The sequence below is a fragment of the Calidris pugnax genome, unplaced genomic scaffold, assembly GCF_001431845.1.
Source record: "Calidris pugnax isolate Ruff unplaced genomic scaffold, ASM143184v1 scaffold153, whole genome shotgun sequence".
Taxonomy (NCBI): Eukaryota; Metazoa; Chordata; class Aves; order Charadriiformes; family Scolopacidae; genus Calidris; species Calidris pugnax.
In genome coordinates this window covers 8,559,240-8,576,846 of record NW_015090999.1, presented here as the reverse complement: position 1 = coordinate 8,576,846, position 17,607 = coordinate 8,559,240, and the positions used below count along the sequence as shown (strand labels likewise).

General features: G+C 38.7%; 1 long non-coding RNA gene across 1 annotated transcript in view; it reads left to right on the top strand.

The window, feature by feature from the left end:
• LOC106895861 overlaps positions 1-17,607 on the top strand; it is a 139,554-nt gene that overhangs the window by 91,302 nt on the left and 30,645 nt on the right. The window contains exon 2 of the long non-coding RNA XR_001413527.1: positions 11,819-11,873. This is a non-coding gene — a long non-coding RNA (uncharacterized LOC106895861). The remainder of the gene's footprint in view (positions 1-11,818; positions 11,874-17,607) is intronic.

The window sequence follows — 17,607 nt, the reverse complement described above, 5'->3', positions numbered from 1 at the left end:
AGGGGATTTCTAGCTGGTTTTGGTCCGAGTTATTCAAGTGACTACCTCCCTCCTTTGTCCCAGCAGTTGCAACCAATGAACCAGTCCTAACAGTCTTCAGGTTTGGATTTAAGGGAGGTGGTAAGAAGAAGAGAAAGCATGTCTCTGTTAGGAACGAAAGCCTGTCTCTGTTAGGAGCTGGTTTTTGTCTGGTCCAGAGGCGCTAGATTTCATCTGTTGTGTGAGGATCATTGCTTCATTGGCTCAGCATAGCTCAATAACTAGGATAATGTATTAACTACAGCTTTCTAGGAGCAAATTGTTTGGCAACTATACATTTGCAAGGAGCAGTTGTTTTCTGTATCGACTGTACTCATTTTTAATGATGTTAAATTGTGTTAATTAACCTGGAGATTATGAGATTATACTGAGTGCACAGTGCAATTGTACATATACATACAAAATAAAATTTCTGGCTTGAAAAAAATGGCAGCCAATTTGGAGGAGGTGGCCTTAGGAAGAAGATTTGTTGATCTATGAACCTTAAATTAGTTTGACTTTACAATGCAGGGGGATCTTGCCCAAATATATGAAGACAAAAAGAGGAGGTAAAAGACTAATTTTTAAAATTAGTTCTTCCTTGGCACACTTAATCCAGCATCAGATGTTAAAGAAAACTTCATCTGCTATAAAGATCATCTCTCTCATGCTATTGGTATCATAAAGATATGAGAGGAAAGAGATGTGTCAATAGTATTTTACACCTTATTAGGTTAAAAATCTATCTCATTTTCTGGCAATAAGAACAAAATAACATCTACGTAGGTGGAAGTTTGTGAATGAGTCTGGAGTTACACATCTGCACACCTGACTCTTAAATGTTTTCAACAGGGATTGTAGTGAATTTGGAGATGCTACTGCAAGACACTCAGTCCTCATACTTATTCATTGAAACATTTTGAAATCCTGTTTCACTGAAGCCCATACATTTCACAGAAATTTTTGTCCAGTAATTTTGATGAGGAGGTTTTTCAGCAGCAGCTTGAATTTTGCACTAAAACAAAAGGGAGAGAAGTAACCTGAATTTTCCAAGGGACAGGAAAGACTCAGTTCAGCTCACTCGTCACCTTCATTTTAGTTAATTTGGTTTCTTATGTGTTCGGGGTTGTTTTCTCTCTTCCTTTTTTTTTTTTTTTAATAAAAAAATATCCAATTGCTTTCACTTCACAGTTTGAACCCTCAAGATTTATTCACAAAGTACAAGAGATGTTTTCCACATGGAGTTGCTTGAGGGATTATAGGGAAAAAAAATGGTACTTTACTCCAATTAAGCCAAGCAGAGCTGAAGATAAAGGACTTCTGAATATCTGACTTAGTGCCTCATACTTTTAAACAGTCTCTCTCAACAGGCTGTAGAGAGAAAAAGAAACTTTACAAAGTATAAATGTAAGATTTTGTCAAATTGAATAAGTCTGCAAGTGCATAACTCACTTGGGCTCTTACATTATGTAGAAGCTCTTGTGTTTTTTTTTTCCTAGAGGGCTCATGGCAGTCATTATGATTTCAAAACAAAAATTTCAGATTGATTTTTGCATATTTATGATCAAGTTATATTTTTCTTTTTTAGATCTGTTATAGATCCAGTAGTTGTGAAAAAAAGTGTGTAGAACAATTTTGTTAAGCAATTTTAAAATACTTTAAGTCAATATTTCTACCTGATTATGAATACTTCAATATGATTTAAGATCTAAAGTAAATCAACTGTGTTTTCACCTGTTTATCTTTCCATAGTTAAGTTTTATTAATCTTGCAAGTTTTGTATTTGAGGATATCTGAAGACTAGAAGGAAATTTTTCCTATCTTTCAACATACCATCAGAGTTGTTTAAAATACAGTGTGTATGTGATGTCAACTGCTTTGATGGCAATTTGATGATTTAACATTTAAATTTAAAATCAAGCCATGTGTTTTTAGTTCAGCAACACAAAAACATGCTGAAAAAACCCTGTAATTCATTTGCTTCTCCCCCCACAACACTTTTGACAAATAACTGCAGGAAAGAAAGTCATACCAGAAATTCTTAGAAACATCTATTAAATGGCTTGTGTTTGTCTGTTTGGTTTTGAAGAGGAGATTTTGCATCTCATGTTTCTAAACAGAACTCAAAGATTTAGCGTAGCTCAAGAACCGGTGAAATGTTGTTCAAATTATATGTATAAACCCTTTCAAATAATTTCTGTTTGGTTAGTGTCTGTGATAGCAGAGTGTCAGGTCTGTGCCCAGTCTGTCCAGATAATAAACAGCAATACTGGTGACCACTGCCTCTACCACCTGCTAGCTGGGTAGAGATAAAGCAAGGTAGACGCTCCTCTAAACCCTCTTTGATAACTTTCTTCTGTTGCAATGGACAGCAGTAGTGGATCACAATTTTTTTTCCTATGTTTGAAGGCATTTCAGTCTAAGAGTTGGCTCCGTGCTGAACTCAGTGTAGGGAAGCCCCCCACCTGTGCAGGTCTTACTGAAGCCAGGGAGGCTGCAGAACAACACTGGACCCCAGAGCTTCACCCCTTGCACCGTCTCTCCTCCATCCTCATGTGCATGAGACTCTCTGCCTGCTTTCAGGCAGACCTGGGCTGTGCCAATGGCCAGGGCAGAAAGCCTAAGTGTCAATGAGAGGCACAGAAACTTCTCTTGTTGCGCCAAAGAAGTAGCAATTTCTGAAAATGAAAATGCTAAAACTCAGAGGCTTCTCTCTAACTCTTTTCATGGATTTAAAAAAAAATAAAAAAATCAAGAGGAACGATCCAAACTCCCCTTGCTGTAGATTAACTCTGTAACTGCATTATCATGTTGTATTCTCATTCCTTTTTGAAGTGCTGTAGTAAACAGTACGCGTTTAGCAAATCACAGAAGTGGAATTACAGAAATCAAATTCACAGACAAAATGAAGTAGCCATTCCCTGCACTAAGTTTCTCTTACATAGAAGTAATCCAATATTTCATTGAAAGGCGATTTGACAGTAAATTAAAAGATCTCTATTTCTATAGGAAATAGACTCAGCCATTGAGCTATCAACTCAATTTATTTTTAAATAGCCCCCTTCATGCAAAACTTCCAAAGGTAAGTGAAGAAAGGGCTACTGATGCATTTTTACGTCCCAGTCAGTGCAGGAAGAGATCAGGAAACAGGCAAATGAAAGTGATGGCGAGTTTTGAGAATTGGTCATGAAATTTTCTGGGAATATTTGAGACCTGAGAAGGGTCACAGCTGCGTTACCCTGAAGAGAGACCTCTTATTTGAAGAGGATTACATAGTCTAAATACAACAGATAGCATGGCTGTTCCCTCACAAAATATCCCCATATTTGAAGTGTGCCAAGTGGAAGAAATTGAAAGCAAGTATCTCAAAGACTGCATCTAACCACTTAGAGGACAGTTATGCAAAGTTTCCACTGACTTCAGAGGTCCGGGATCAGGTCCATAATGACTAAGAGATAGCATGACTCAGTTAGCAATGAAAGACAATATTGATTATTTTCCTCTGGGAGAAAAAAAAAAAAGAATTAAAAAAAAAAAAAGAATCAATAACTTAAGTAGTAGAAAATAAGGAAAAAAAAGAAAGAATAACACGATCTATTCAAGCATTAAGACCACAACCCAAATAGATGGTATTTGTAAAGCTGCTTAAAGCTGATAAGTGACTTTCATGGGGACGTAACAAGGTAGGACCAGAAAAGAGCGGCACTAAGTAGTAGAAACTAAGGAAAAAAAAAAAAAAGAATAACACGATGTATTCAAGCATTAAGACCACAACCCAAATAGATGGTATTTGTAAAGCTGCTTAAAGCTGATAAGTGACTTTCATGGGGACGTAACAAGGTAGGACCAGAAAAGAGCGGCACGACCGGCGGGTCTGATGGTCTGTAACCCGAGAACAGCGATAACATCTTCGCTCGCAGCTAAAACTGCTTTTTTTTGTGCTCAGCAGCGGAGCTGACAGGCCTCAATCAACGTAGAGATTATGCCACCTTCTGGTCGTCACACAGATGACAGCTCCTTCTGGCTGTAGAGGGATCCATCCGTCAACAGTTCATGCAAAACTTGCTTTGTCGGCGTGAAAAGACTTGCCACAAGTGCCATGCTCTTTCCTTTTTCCTTTTTATAAATGTCCTTTAGTGACTGCTTCCAACCAAATGCCTTCTATCCCTGAAACACAGAGGGTAGTACAATGTAAAGCATTGCATTTCTTAGGAGGGATGAAGAAACAGGAAATTTATCTTTGGTTTTCTTTTTAATTTCCACTACTATAATGCTAATTTCAAGTACACTCTTCATTTTGAGGATGTTTACTGAGCTGAACGTTGGCATAACATCTCTTTCTTTTATGCAAACTGGAAGCAATTACTATGACTGCATGACGTGGCAATCCAGTTCTACTAATCACCGGACTGTTAAATATACAATTCTGCTTGAGTTGCAAGTTGGATAAATTCCATTTTAGCTGACTAATTTTCCATAACTATTCTCTAAGTCAAGTAATAAGAATTGTTTTATCAGGAAAGTAAAGTTCATGGTTTTTTTCCTAGAAATACATGCATTCTTTTGTCAAGGCAAATTATTTTTAAAAATCACATCAGTTTGAATACGTGTTCTGCTAAGTAACCATAAGACACGGTAGACTGCGATATGATACAGATTTCATCCCCAAAGCAGAAATTCTAAGGCTGAATTATTTGGAAAACTTCTTAGGGACAGATACTCCTTCCTCCGATTTCAGTTTGGTGGATTACGTGACAGGAGAGATTCTTTACACAGCTTTTCAAATAGGAGCCAGATCAGACCTGCAACGGAAAGCCCTATGGATCTTCCTTTCTCTTGATTTCTTTTTTTTTCCACACTGCCAGACCCCTCAAACCCTACCTATTCTTATGCTTGTATCAACCAGTCAGTTTAAAAAAGTTCCTCTGTCGGTCTTGATCACCTTTTCTGCTCTCATTGCTGCTTTTTGAGGTAAGTTAGGACCCCCTAGGGAAACACTGTACCTAGGCATGTTACCACTAATTGACTTCCACATCGCTTTCTAGAACTGCTGCCTTCAGCCTCTACTCTTATGTGTAAGGACTGCGTGAATAGATTGTTATTAACTCTCCTCCTAGCCAATACAGGCAGGAGATCTAAATAAAACTCAAATATTTAAATCCACTTGGGTAATTTAGATTGCATACTCTCAATGTAAGTTCCCCAAACGCATCTTTACAGCACTTATTTCCCATTTATTTACCATCCTTCCTCTTCGGACCTTAATAATGTAAGACAAACCATTGGTCTGAGTTGTACAGTTCTGAAAGGTAGCCTTTTGTTTTCACTTATTTTTCACATTATAGTCTCTGATAATTTTTTTTATGCTCAGTTATGTTAATTAGGTTAAAAGCCTCTAGTCGTAAGCAGTATTTTTCTTTCACAGTGTCTGAAAGTTATTTTATATAGGCTGTGACAATCCATGTGTTTATAAATTAACAAGATATAATATTATAAAAGGTCTAGCCAGTGAAGAATAAAAAAATTAATGGTGGGTATATTTAAAATTTCTTTTCAGTGGCAAAGAATCCTGTAAGTACAGAATGGAATTTGCATAACTGGCAATTAATGAGTTATTAGAGTAGAAAACTAAATACTGAAAAAATGTTTAAATAACACGTTTATCACTTTCATTAGACTTTTAAAATTGTTCTCACTGAATCAGTCATGAATGACTCTTTCAGCCATTGTTCCAGAAAACACACCAATGAAGAAATAATTCTAGCTTTTATCATAATTTTGGTGAAATTTCCACACAAAAAGATATTTCCTGCTCAGGAAAAAGTATAATCTGGTAGAGAAGATAATAAATTGTAAATGGTTTGATAATAAAGACAATTGCATATGAATGATGGCAATCCAGTGTTATGCTTTTTTGTGTGGCCTTAGCCAAGGTAGAGGTTTTCTGAGGTAATGGGAGATTGTAGCATAGGTGTGTGCAATCCTAAATTTTATTTAGAGCTCAGCCTTGCTTTCATAAAAAGCCAGATCACTTGAAGATCCTCCTTGAATTTGCTTGAAAGAAGAGATAGTCTCCAAGATTATTTCAGATGAAAAATCGTAACAAAATTCAGAACTTCCCAGAGAATACACTTTTGTTATGATTTTGAATAAAGGATCAGGCTCTGCAGGCTTGCCCTGAAGCATTTTATTTCCAGATACCTGAGGTCCAACAAAAGCCCAAGAGGTCTATAGTCATCTTAAACTCATCAGTATCATGAATCGTAATGTGCCCATTTTTAATAACACATGATCAGAATGAAATCGAGAAAGTAAAAACACAAACATTGGGATACAAAGTGTGAATTCTCTTCGCCATAGTATGTAAGTGCTGCCATTTAGTACATGGTGAATAATTAGATCAGATGTGTTCACTTAACCTCATGTTCTTTGATCTGGTATTTTAACAGCAAAATCACACCTACCTGCATCTTCAAAACAGCAGGGAAGTTCTGGTCTCCCAAAAAGGAAAGGAGCAAAATAGATTAAATGAATTTTTTCAAAAATTTTGCCTCTGCCATTCCCAGCTTGCACAGTTTCAGACATTGCCTACTTCTCAGGGTGGTGCTTGTGACTCCAACTTTCATTTCCATTGGCACATTGGGATGTGGGATTGGCTTATTTCTCTGTACGTGCTTTGAAGTCAAAGGGTCCCTAAACAAAACTTACTGTGCCAAGCGAGTTAGGTGGTGGTGCAGGGTTACTGGAACTGAGAGAAGGTTATCCAGTGAACTTCGAGATGCCGGGAGCAGGCCTTCATCAATCTGCCCAACAAAAAGCTATGGGATGCGTCTTTGAGCATCACGCAGGGCTTCTCTTAAGGCAAAGGAGAAAATTTTGCCTCTGCCATTCCCAGCTTGCAAGCTTGCACAGTTTCAGACATTGCCTACCTCTCAGGGTGGTGCTTGTGACTCCAACTTTCATTTCCATTGGCACATTGGGATGTGGGATTGGCTTATTTCTCTGTACGTGCTTTGAAGTCAAAGGGTCCCTAAACAAAACTTACTGTGCCAAGCGAGTTAGGTGGTGGTGCAGGGTTACTGGAACTGAGAGAAGGTTATCCAGTGAACTTCGAGATGCCGGGAGCAGGCCTTCATCAATCTGCCCAACAAAAAGCTATGGGATGCGTCTTTGAGCATCACGCAGGGCTTCTCTTAAGGCAAAGGAGAAAATTTTCAAGAGGGAAAGGAGGAAACAATGCGTGAATGTTGGTCATTGGGGATGCCACCAGAGGAAGTAAAAGAACTCAGTACTCTAGAATTAGTCAGTCTTGTATTTGTAACAGTTAAAAAAATACACAGTGTAAAAACAAATAGGAAATTCCCAGCATGACAAAATACGTTATCCTCAGTTTTCCATCAAAAGTGAGCTAACATGGTATAAAGCTATACAAAGGTAAAGCATGCTTACATTGATTATCTTTGGTTTATCTCATCATATTTTTTTTTCTTAGAACTGAAATAATTCACCTTTTTTTTTTTCTTGTTAAATAAAAGAAATACTCTGTCATGATTTTTAGATTTCCAGGTGATCCATGACATTTGACAGAGCACCGTAAGGAAAAGCCAGAAAGCACACAGGGATTAATGACACTTTTGCCAAGTGATGAATTCTACGGGCCTGGAAACCTGGCACTTTGCATGGGATTGGAGCATCTCCCTTATGAGGAGAGACTGAGAGAGCTGGGACTCTTTAGTCTGGAGAAGAGAAGGCTGAGGGGAGACCTTATCAACGCCTACAAGTATCTCAAGGGAGGGTTGAAGGAGGAGGGAGCCAGACTCTTTTCAGTGGTTCCCACCGAGAGGACGAGGGGCAACGGGCACAAGTTGGAACATAAGAGGTTCCACTCAAATATGAGGAGAAACTTCTTCACGGTGAGGGTGACAGAGCCCTGGAACAGGCTGCCCAGGGAGGTTGTGGAGTCCCCTTCTTTGGAGATTTTCAAAACCCGCCTGGATGCAGTCCTGAGTAACATGCTCTAGCTCTAGGCAATCCTGCTTCAGCAGGGGAGTTGGACTAGATGATCTCTATGGTCCCTTCCAACTCTAGAAATTCAGTGAAATTCAGTGAAATTCAGTGAAAGCTATACAAAGGTAAAGCATGCTTACATTGATTATCTTTGGTTTATCTCATCATATTTTTTTTTTCTTAGAATGGAAATAATTCACCTTTTTTTTTTTTCATGTTAAATAAAAGAAATACTCTGTCATGATTTTTAGATTTCCAGGTGATCCATGACATTTGACAAAGCACCGTAAGGAAAAGCCAGAAAGCACACAGGGATTAATGACACTTTTGCCAAGTGATGAATTCTACGGGCCTGGAAACCTGGCACTTTGCATTCTGTCAAGATCAGAGCCATTTTTAAGCTGTTTAAGTTGTGATTATTTTCTCACATCTGTTTCCTTGAAAACTAATTGTAGATCTGAAGTTGCTGTTTTTAAATAATTCATAAAAACATAAATCCAGAGGAAAGTGGCAAAGGTATACAGGAACCCACTGAAGTACAAAGAAAAGGGTCAAGTCAGCTGTAGTTATCTGAGCGCTTCTCCTACTCCTGAAGTACTTAATTAGGCCTGTCTGACTGTTTGGCCCTGGGTTGATTTTTTCTTTCAAGAGAGCTGTTGACCTGATGGTATATTAAAACACACTCAGCTGTGGCTTCAAAATAGTTACTGAAAACATTTGTAAACGCTGTTGTTTTGGCAATAGGGAAAAAGATGTATACTAGCTAGTGAAACTCATACATTTATAATATTTTTTCATGTTACTGAATAGCCTTTTAGCTCTACCAATTACACAGACACAGATCAGCTAGACAACATCATTTAATGTAGGCAACAAAATGCCCAGAAGATCCTTATCTATGAAAACAAGAGCTTCTACAAGTTTTGGAGGGTCTCCCAACCAGGCAATTAATTGAACTAATGCAGCTAAGCCTTTATAAAGTTTATAGCTTCTGGAATTATTGCTGAGCTTACAGAAGCATTTTAAAGATTACATCCTCAAAACTTCTAGATCAATTATTTTACAGTAGGAGTAGATCTCTTGTTTTAAAATGCCTCTTTGTGCTGATCTATCATTTTTCCTAATATAGGCTATTTTTGCAGAACTAATTAGTAACTTATGCCCTGGAGAAAATTCTGTCTGTTGGTTTGTCCTCTTCTTAAGAAAGAAAGAATTTTTACACTTTTATTCACAGGAAGAAACTCATCTTCTGTGAAGATAAGACATTAAAAGGGAGAATTAAAAGGAAAAAAATCCCCACAACCCAGACTTAACACAGCTACAGCTGTTCCGAGAGGGGAGAGGGTTTTATCTTCCTCTTATTTGCTACTCCAAGGCTTTCCCACTAAGAGCTGTTCAAATGAGCATTCCTATGATTATTAACGCTGCCCTCCTCTTAATAATTTGGATGTGACTTCTCCCCTCTCCCCCTCAGCATGGTACCAAGCAGGCTCCAGGTTTATATTTTGTTGTTGAAAGGGAGGCTGTCAGGGTTGACATTCTGAAATATCCATCTGGCTCCTTAAATGCTATCATGTCTCTTTTGTTTTCCCAAGTCTCCGATGAGAAGATGTTTGTCACTTAATTGCTGCTGAGGATCACAGATGATGGTTTATAGGTTTAGGCAAATTGCAGGCAGCACTTTGTTAACAAACGGTAGAGCACAATGGTACTTCATAATTATCCTATAGAGCTCAATTGGCCCTTAACGGCACCTGCATGTACAGCATCAGGGAGCCTTGTTTCAACACAAAAGCTCCTTCTTGTTAATTAACCTGTGTGCACTTGTTACAAATGAAACCTATTTGTTTCCACTTAATATATTTGCAGCTAGTTTAAATATTCATTTATTATTATGCTTGTTAAGTGAGGAGTGGAGAAGAATAGTTTGGATCACTTTCATTAGTATGCATTGAGCTTAAAAGAGGTAGCAAATAGACCAATATGTCAAGTGTGTTCCTTTGTGCTTTCCTTCTTCCTGCTCTGTAGGCCCCCAAATTAGGCTAACAAAGATGTATATCTATTGCTGATTGAAATAATACAAAAGGAATGAGAAGTATAGGAGCCTCTGCGAAAAATCAACAATTTCCCTGAAAGGGGCTTTGTACCAAATGACAAATACAATTCATTCTAGGTGAAAAATGCATTTTATTGCATATTTAAAACGAGTATGTACACACACACACACACACAGATTTTATTTGTATATAAAAAGCTTTGAAATAAAATCGAATCCAGTGCATTTAAATGCTATGCCTTTATCCATGCTGTTCTAGTATAGATGCTATTTTACCCTTACAAGCAGAGCAACCTTTGCTCTGTAACTGATAGAAATTAAATAGAAAGTGACAGAAATTGTTGTGTGTTTATTAGAGACTATAAGCACATATAAAGGGCCATTAATTCAACTGCATGAAGAGATTAATGAGCAGTGATTGTTGTTGTTACCTTGCATTTTAATAAAGAATATTCTAAATGCTTTTATTCCTGATACTGGGAAAACAAAATCTCTCTCAAATATTGATTTTAGTTATTTGTTCCTTTTTGAGTAGCTTTGTGGCCTGAAGATTTTCAAAGGGTTTCTTGTTAATGTGGGTAGTCCCACAAATAGAGCAGATGTAGCTGAGCAGTGAGAAAAAGCTCATTTCCTCCTGCTTTTTGATTGACTTTTTAAAGTTATGTCTAAAATATATCACTGCAAGGGAATTTTATCCAATACAACAGAGTTCCTTCTGAAAGAAGCATAAGAGACGATCGCTGTCTCTTGATTAGCCAGCGTGAATCCTGAATAATCCCATTTCCTTCTAAGCTATTTAAACCAGTAGCACCGAGTCCAAAGGATTTGCCCATTCACACCTCGGTATTAGCAGATAATTATATTAAAGCTAGATGGAAGAGGAGGGAGCAAAATTTAGGCTGCAGAGTTTTTATAACAGCTCACTGAAAACTGTCGAAAATACACTTATGTATTGACGTAAAATGCATTCCAACAGCTGCTAATCAATTGCTGTGATTCTTCTGGTTTAAAATTGGTCCAATAATGCATTTTAGAATAGGTCAATACTGCCTCCTACATAGAGTAATACATCTAATTTGTTTCAATTCATCATGATCATATATTCTAGGCCATTTTATTTAAAATTTCAACTTGCCAGAGGGAATTAATAACACAGAGTAAATTGTAAGTTACTTGTATGATACACACTTAGAAGAGATATAAGTCCATATGGATCAATAATGCAACAATTAAATGGGGAAAGGAAAACTATACAGTTAAGCTGTGTGTGTGTATGTGTTTGTGTGTAGTCATTTTATATGTGTGTGTTTATAGATATATTTTTTAGAAGAGGGCTCAGTGCTTATGTGACCTGCCAAGTTGAGAATCAATGTAGTATGAATATTCTATATTCACAGAATAAGTGTGATGGATTGTAGCAGAAGCAGCTTCAGTCTGTCATCCTTCTGAAACACCTTGCTTTTTCCGTAGTGAGAATGTCTTTTAGAATCATATGTTACTATTCTCTTCCTTTAATCATCATTTCATGGCTGAGGCTTCCAATATATAAGCGTAGAAATTGCCCCTGTGATGTATATGTATCTTCTAGGCTATAGATGGAACTAAGTCAGCAGTCACTTTTGGGTATTATGGATTCACAGTGGATTTCAATAATTATTTAGAAGTGAAAGTGCTTATCAGGTCAATGAACATTCCCAGCCCTAATGAACTCTCATTAAAATACTTTTTGTCTTCCAGGGCCCCAGATCTCTGCAAGTCTCCAGGACGAGTTCTTCCATTATTTCCAAAGCAGGTGGGATACTGAGCTATTTTTTTTTTGCTGCTTCTCAGTTTTTGTGATACTCTCATGTCTCCATGCAATTTCCAGAGTTACAAAAGCGTAGAAGACCCCATTGCACCTGGCCTATATGGCATCCGTTTCTCTAGGGTCCACAACAGAATGTGAGAGAAGCAAAAGAGTACAACTTCCAGCAACCCACGCTATGGCTACCACTATAGTAGTGAGCTATATTGTGAGCTATATTTTCATCTCCCCCAAACACACCCTGCTAGTGAGAGGTTTCACAGCTCCTCTCTAGATATACGCGCACAGTCCCTGGGCTAGATCACTGGGCTACAACCTTCTGGTTTTCACCTGTGAAAAAACAGCAAATCCAGCTGTATTTGGCACCTGCAAGGCCACTTCTTCAAAACAGAGCATTATTTATTCATTGCAGAGTACACAGCACTCTGACAAGGGAGATAAAACAGCAGAAGACCTATTTCTGAATCTTGCTTATTCCTGTGAGTTTTCTTAACTTTTTTTTTGAGTGGACACCCCTTTCCCAGACCGGGAGGTACGGCGGTTGCTCCTTCCCTAACTTTCTTCTCATTGCCTCCCTGCAGCATTTTTTTTTACAAATAAATACTCCCCAAACCATCCTTCTTTAGCCGGGGATTTGTTTCTTCCCTAAACAATTTAATTTTCTTCTTCTCTGAGGCTTTGGTCAGGGAGAATATACCTGTTAGCCTGACTGGAGACAAGCAGGTGCCTGTCTCACAGATAATAGTTCCCTGACTTCTTCCCTGTCGCTTGGCATTTCTCTGGAGATAGCTCATCTCTGCCATTGTTTTGTTTCTAACTTGGTTTTTCCCTGGCAGCCTCTTTGATTTAATTCTCTGTAGTCAGGTGGAATAATATCAAGCTAGAAAATGTAGATACATACCACATTCAGAGAAAATAATACCGCTATCTCCCTCATTAGCCTCAGAGGAGTTTATGACTCAGAAGATAAAGGAAGTGGGAAGCACTTACAATAAAGACTGTGTTCCAGAAGGCAGGATTTTTATTATTTTGCATCTCCCTCTCCCCTCAGATTCTGCATTCCTGCACCTGTCCTCAGCTGTGCACACCAAGCTGTTCCCCACAGCCATGAGTAGTCTTTTGCTCACCTTGGCTCCTTGGTTTCACACTTTCAGCACGTGAAGCCGTTTCCACTATGTTCACTACTGTACCCAGCAACAAAGCCCATCTAGGTATCTGTTCTGCCATGGCCAACCCTACTGTGTCATCTCTGTGCTTCTTCTGTCCACCAACCTCCCTTTCATGTTAGGAAAGGTATATACTGCACTGCATCTGTTTTAAACATTTTCCACCCTCTTTCCTGCAAGGGCTGCCCAGCTGATGCTGACCAAGGAGGACAAGTCTTGTGACAGGTGGTGATGCTACGGCAGCATGAGCCACTGGGAGGCTGGAAGAGGCCTAAAATGCTGCGTATCTTGTTACGTGCCAGCTTTTTCGTGACACATAAAGCCCCCATCTCATTTGCTGCTGCCTGTGCTCAGAAATCAAGAGTCTGTTGTAACAGCACGCCGCAGCCACTGAGCTGCCCAGCCACGAAGGTTAGAATTTGCCTGGAGGGTGGGAAGTGTGTTCCATCTTCTTGCAGAACTGCTTGGCATCGCTAACCCCTGGGTGGGAAAAGTGCCCCCTTCTTTTCCTTCTCCCTACCCAATGAAAAGAAACACAACCTTATTATTGACATTTACATCTCTCTCTGCTCCAGGTGAACCTCTGAAGAGAGATACTTCCTTTACCATCCTGCTCTAATAAAGGTCTTGGTTCTTACAGTCTGTATATATTGTGCTGGCTCATATCAACACAATGTACACAGAGAAAAGTGAGCTCTTCCACAACTGAATTCACTGCTGGTGAGCTGTCCATAGTATAGAAATAATTTTGGAAATGTGAAATTCAGAAATATAAAAGCCTGGAGTGAAATCCATGGAGCGGTGTTCTGGATTTAAACCTCTCCCAGTGTCCCTGAACAATGTTAGGTACTTTATATCAAAAGTGTGAACAGAACAATCACCAGAGCCAGTTTACTGGTGGTCACATTGCCCTGGCTGGCTAATCTCAAATGCATAGAAGAGGAATGTGTTTTATGTCGCAGCAGCTCAGGGGCCTTGCTCAATGAAGAGCCAACATCAACCCGAATCCACACCCTGAAATCATCTTTCCAGATTCAGATAACTGCATTATATCCCTTTCAAAAAGCAGTCCTTTTTTTGGCAAAATATCTTCACGCTGCAGCTTTCCTTTGCAGTGGCTGGAAGACCCACTTCAAAGAATTTAATTCCCCTTCCGTTGGCAGAGGTTCAAACCCACCATTCCCACCTCTCAAGGGATGCCCTAATCAATGAGCAACCATCTGTCTGGGGTGAAGGGGGAGGACTTGCTCCCCTTCCGTTACTGGTGTCCTCCCACTACATAGGAAGAAGATGTCATGACTAATTGGGCTTAGTACTTAAATCACTCACCTGAGAATGGGGGAGATTCTGATTCCTACTCCTGGTTCAAAGGTTGCTTCTGCAGTAGCAGTAAGTAAAATACACTTCATGTACATAAGTTTTCACACCTTCAGGTACACCAATAGCTGTTCACCAATGGTGAACTCTGGGTGGACATCTACAGATGTGTTAAAACATCTAAGTGTGTGTGTATGTATTTATACACATATGAAATTAACACCCTGAAAACCTTTTACTATACAGCCAATAGAACCAGTAGACAATAATCCAAATTAAAAAAATCCTAGCAAAAAAAGGTTTTTGACCAAAAAAAATCCACTTGTTTCTTTTTAAGAAATCATATTTTCACAGGAAAAAATATCTAAACACAGAAAATAAATGTCAGGTTTTGATTACTAAAACCTGAAACAAGATATTGCTTTTTAGTTGACAAGACAAAAAAAGCTAATATATTTTGCAAAAGTAAATAAAAGAATACTTTGCAGGGAAAAAGTGTGTATGAGTGCAAGTTGTATTTTTTTTTAGAAGTAGCATTACTTATTCAAGCTAATGTCAGAAAATTAACCGTGGTGTATCTTACAGGAACATGGGAAATGTGACATGCTAAAAGCTGGGGCACATTTTTCTCTGCCATAGACAACTGCTGAGTTGACGTTCTGCCTATAAAGTCCCATAGATAAAACACTGGCCAGCATGGGCTTTAAGCCATGGTATGTGACTCTGTTCTATAATTTGGTAACTTCCTTCTAGACAGACACTGGAGTTGAAGCCCTTCATTTCAAAAGAATTATGTGTATTTCAACAGAAGAAAATGGTCTAACTTTTCTAGGTTCTCTTGGTGATCACATACCTCATTTCTATGTATTAACCTGCCATAATGAGGTTTTGTTAACCCTTTGGACAGCTGAGTGCTGTGGCTTTTTAGCTATCAGCTTGGACTGTCACATGGTTGACTTAGCACCAGTGAGCACTTCACAACCACAGATTCATTTTCCTCAATTTGTTAAGTGGCTAATTATAAAGGTTCACAAAAGAATTGACACACGGGAAGGAGACAGGCACACTTCTATCAGCAGCCCCATGAGGCCTGTACAAGTGTCGTTTGTAAAACAGAGCTCAAATTAAACAATGGCTATAATAAGATCTAGGGGCTGGTGGATAATGAAAGAAAACTTCCTGTGTAGATGCAAAACAGGCACTAAATGGGTTGTTTTTATGTTTGACAACAGGGCCCTTATGTAACTCCTCATGAATCCAAAGTCTGCCGTTAAGGTAATATTCTTGGACCAGACTAGATGGTAACAAGCTAAATAAAATGACTACTATTTATTTTGCGTCCATGGCTGTGATTTCCAATTTCATTTCCATACTGTAGTATATCAATAAGATTTTTTAAAGCAGGGTATGGTGCATGCACTGTTCTGCAAATAAGAAGGTATTTAGGAATTTGCTGGTAGATATAACGGCAAAATGAACAGTGTTTTATTTTAAGAACAAATGCAATTGACGTGTTAACAAATCATTTGTTCTATCTGCAGTCATCAACTCCTTATTATGAATAGCTGAATTTAAACTGAAGAATAAATTTAAGCAGCAGCCTTTTCCTTGCCTGCAAGATTTATATACAGCAAATTGGACTTACTTTATTTTGTCGGTTTAAGTATTTAATGAAATTGAATGAAAGTCTTTTTTTGTGCATGTGCTATTTCTCCCTTTCACCCTAATACAGCTACTCTCTATGCATAGTGTTTGCATCATTATGTAAGACATTTGCAAATACGTATGATGTGTTTGCCTATGGGAAAAACCTCTCTTCTAATGTATTCATGAAAGATGAATTAACAGTGCTTTAGGTATGATAAAGAGATTCATGGTATAGTCTATTATAATGCCGATATTAAAAAGCAAGCTCATCATTTAATAAGAAAAATGTTAATCTTTTACGATCATGGCAATATGTTTTATTTCTGAGAATATCTTCCTTCCACCTTGTCTTCTTATTAGTTATAATTTTAATTTATCATTTATATTAGGCTGATATCTAGATAATAGTCAGAGCACCCTTGTGCTGACATTGTACAAAGACAGCATCCCTACCAGAAAGATCTTTGTGTTTATTTTCTTTCGTCTTATAAGTTTCTTTCTTCCCTTTATCCTCTCCTTTTCTCCTTAGTGTAGACCTCAAGCACCTCTCCTCCAGAATGCTGATATGAGACTTTTGCCACAGTAAAAAAAGCAAAAAAAACCTACAGGTACGAAGCAATTTTCTGTAGGATGACACAGTCCCTGTTTTTCTCCAGATCCCTGTATTTCAGGTGACAAATTTGAGGCTTCCTGCCTGCAGGAAGCTATGTTTCACAGTTATATTCTCCACTTATGCTTCGCTGGCAGATATACTGGTTTGTTTGGCTCTGCCTATGCTGTTGCATCAGCTGAGGTCTCAAAGTTACACTGTAGCCCAAACTACCTAGTTGTCCCCCCCTCCCCACCATGTTGATTCCTGTGCTGACCCTAGTCCCGAGCAGACTAAGTGCCCACCCTAGCAAGGATGCTCAGACACAAGCTGGCACATGCAGAGTCACATAGGCAACCCAGAAGCAACTAGCTTGAGCTACTCCTTCACTCTGAAGAGCAGAAGCCAAATTTAGCAGAACTACCAAACTACAGCTCCTGTTGCGTTTCATGGAGATGTGTGGTTGGACAGGGTAGAAAGACTGTGAAGGAGGATTATACTGGGCAAGGACAGACAGAAATCCAAGAGATTGACTCCTTTGTCTGTTCTCAGACGTGCGGGGTCCTCATCTATTTATCCTTCCTTTTTTTGTAACTCACTGTCATCTTCTGAAGGCTTGCTGTTACCACAGCCTTATATCCATTCTTTCTCATGCTAGCACTCCAAATTTCCTATTCACTTATTTGTAATTTCTTGTAATCTGCACCGATTTCCTGCACGTAATCCCCTGAGTCATGTACAACAGTCAGTGAGAACATCCTCTGTGAAAGTACCCTGCAGTTAAATACATTTTCTTATTGAAATAGAAGGATTTTGCAGAAACTGTTAGCATCCATGATATTTTTGTCATGAGTAGACATGGATTCGTGGTCCGTAGCTGGGGAGATATGTAGATTCAGGACCCTGTACAGCTGTAGCCAGAGCAAAATGTTTCATCCCGCAGGTTTTTTGAGACAGTCTGCAGAAGGACCTAAGGTTTCTTACAGCCCACCAGGGCACTAGC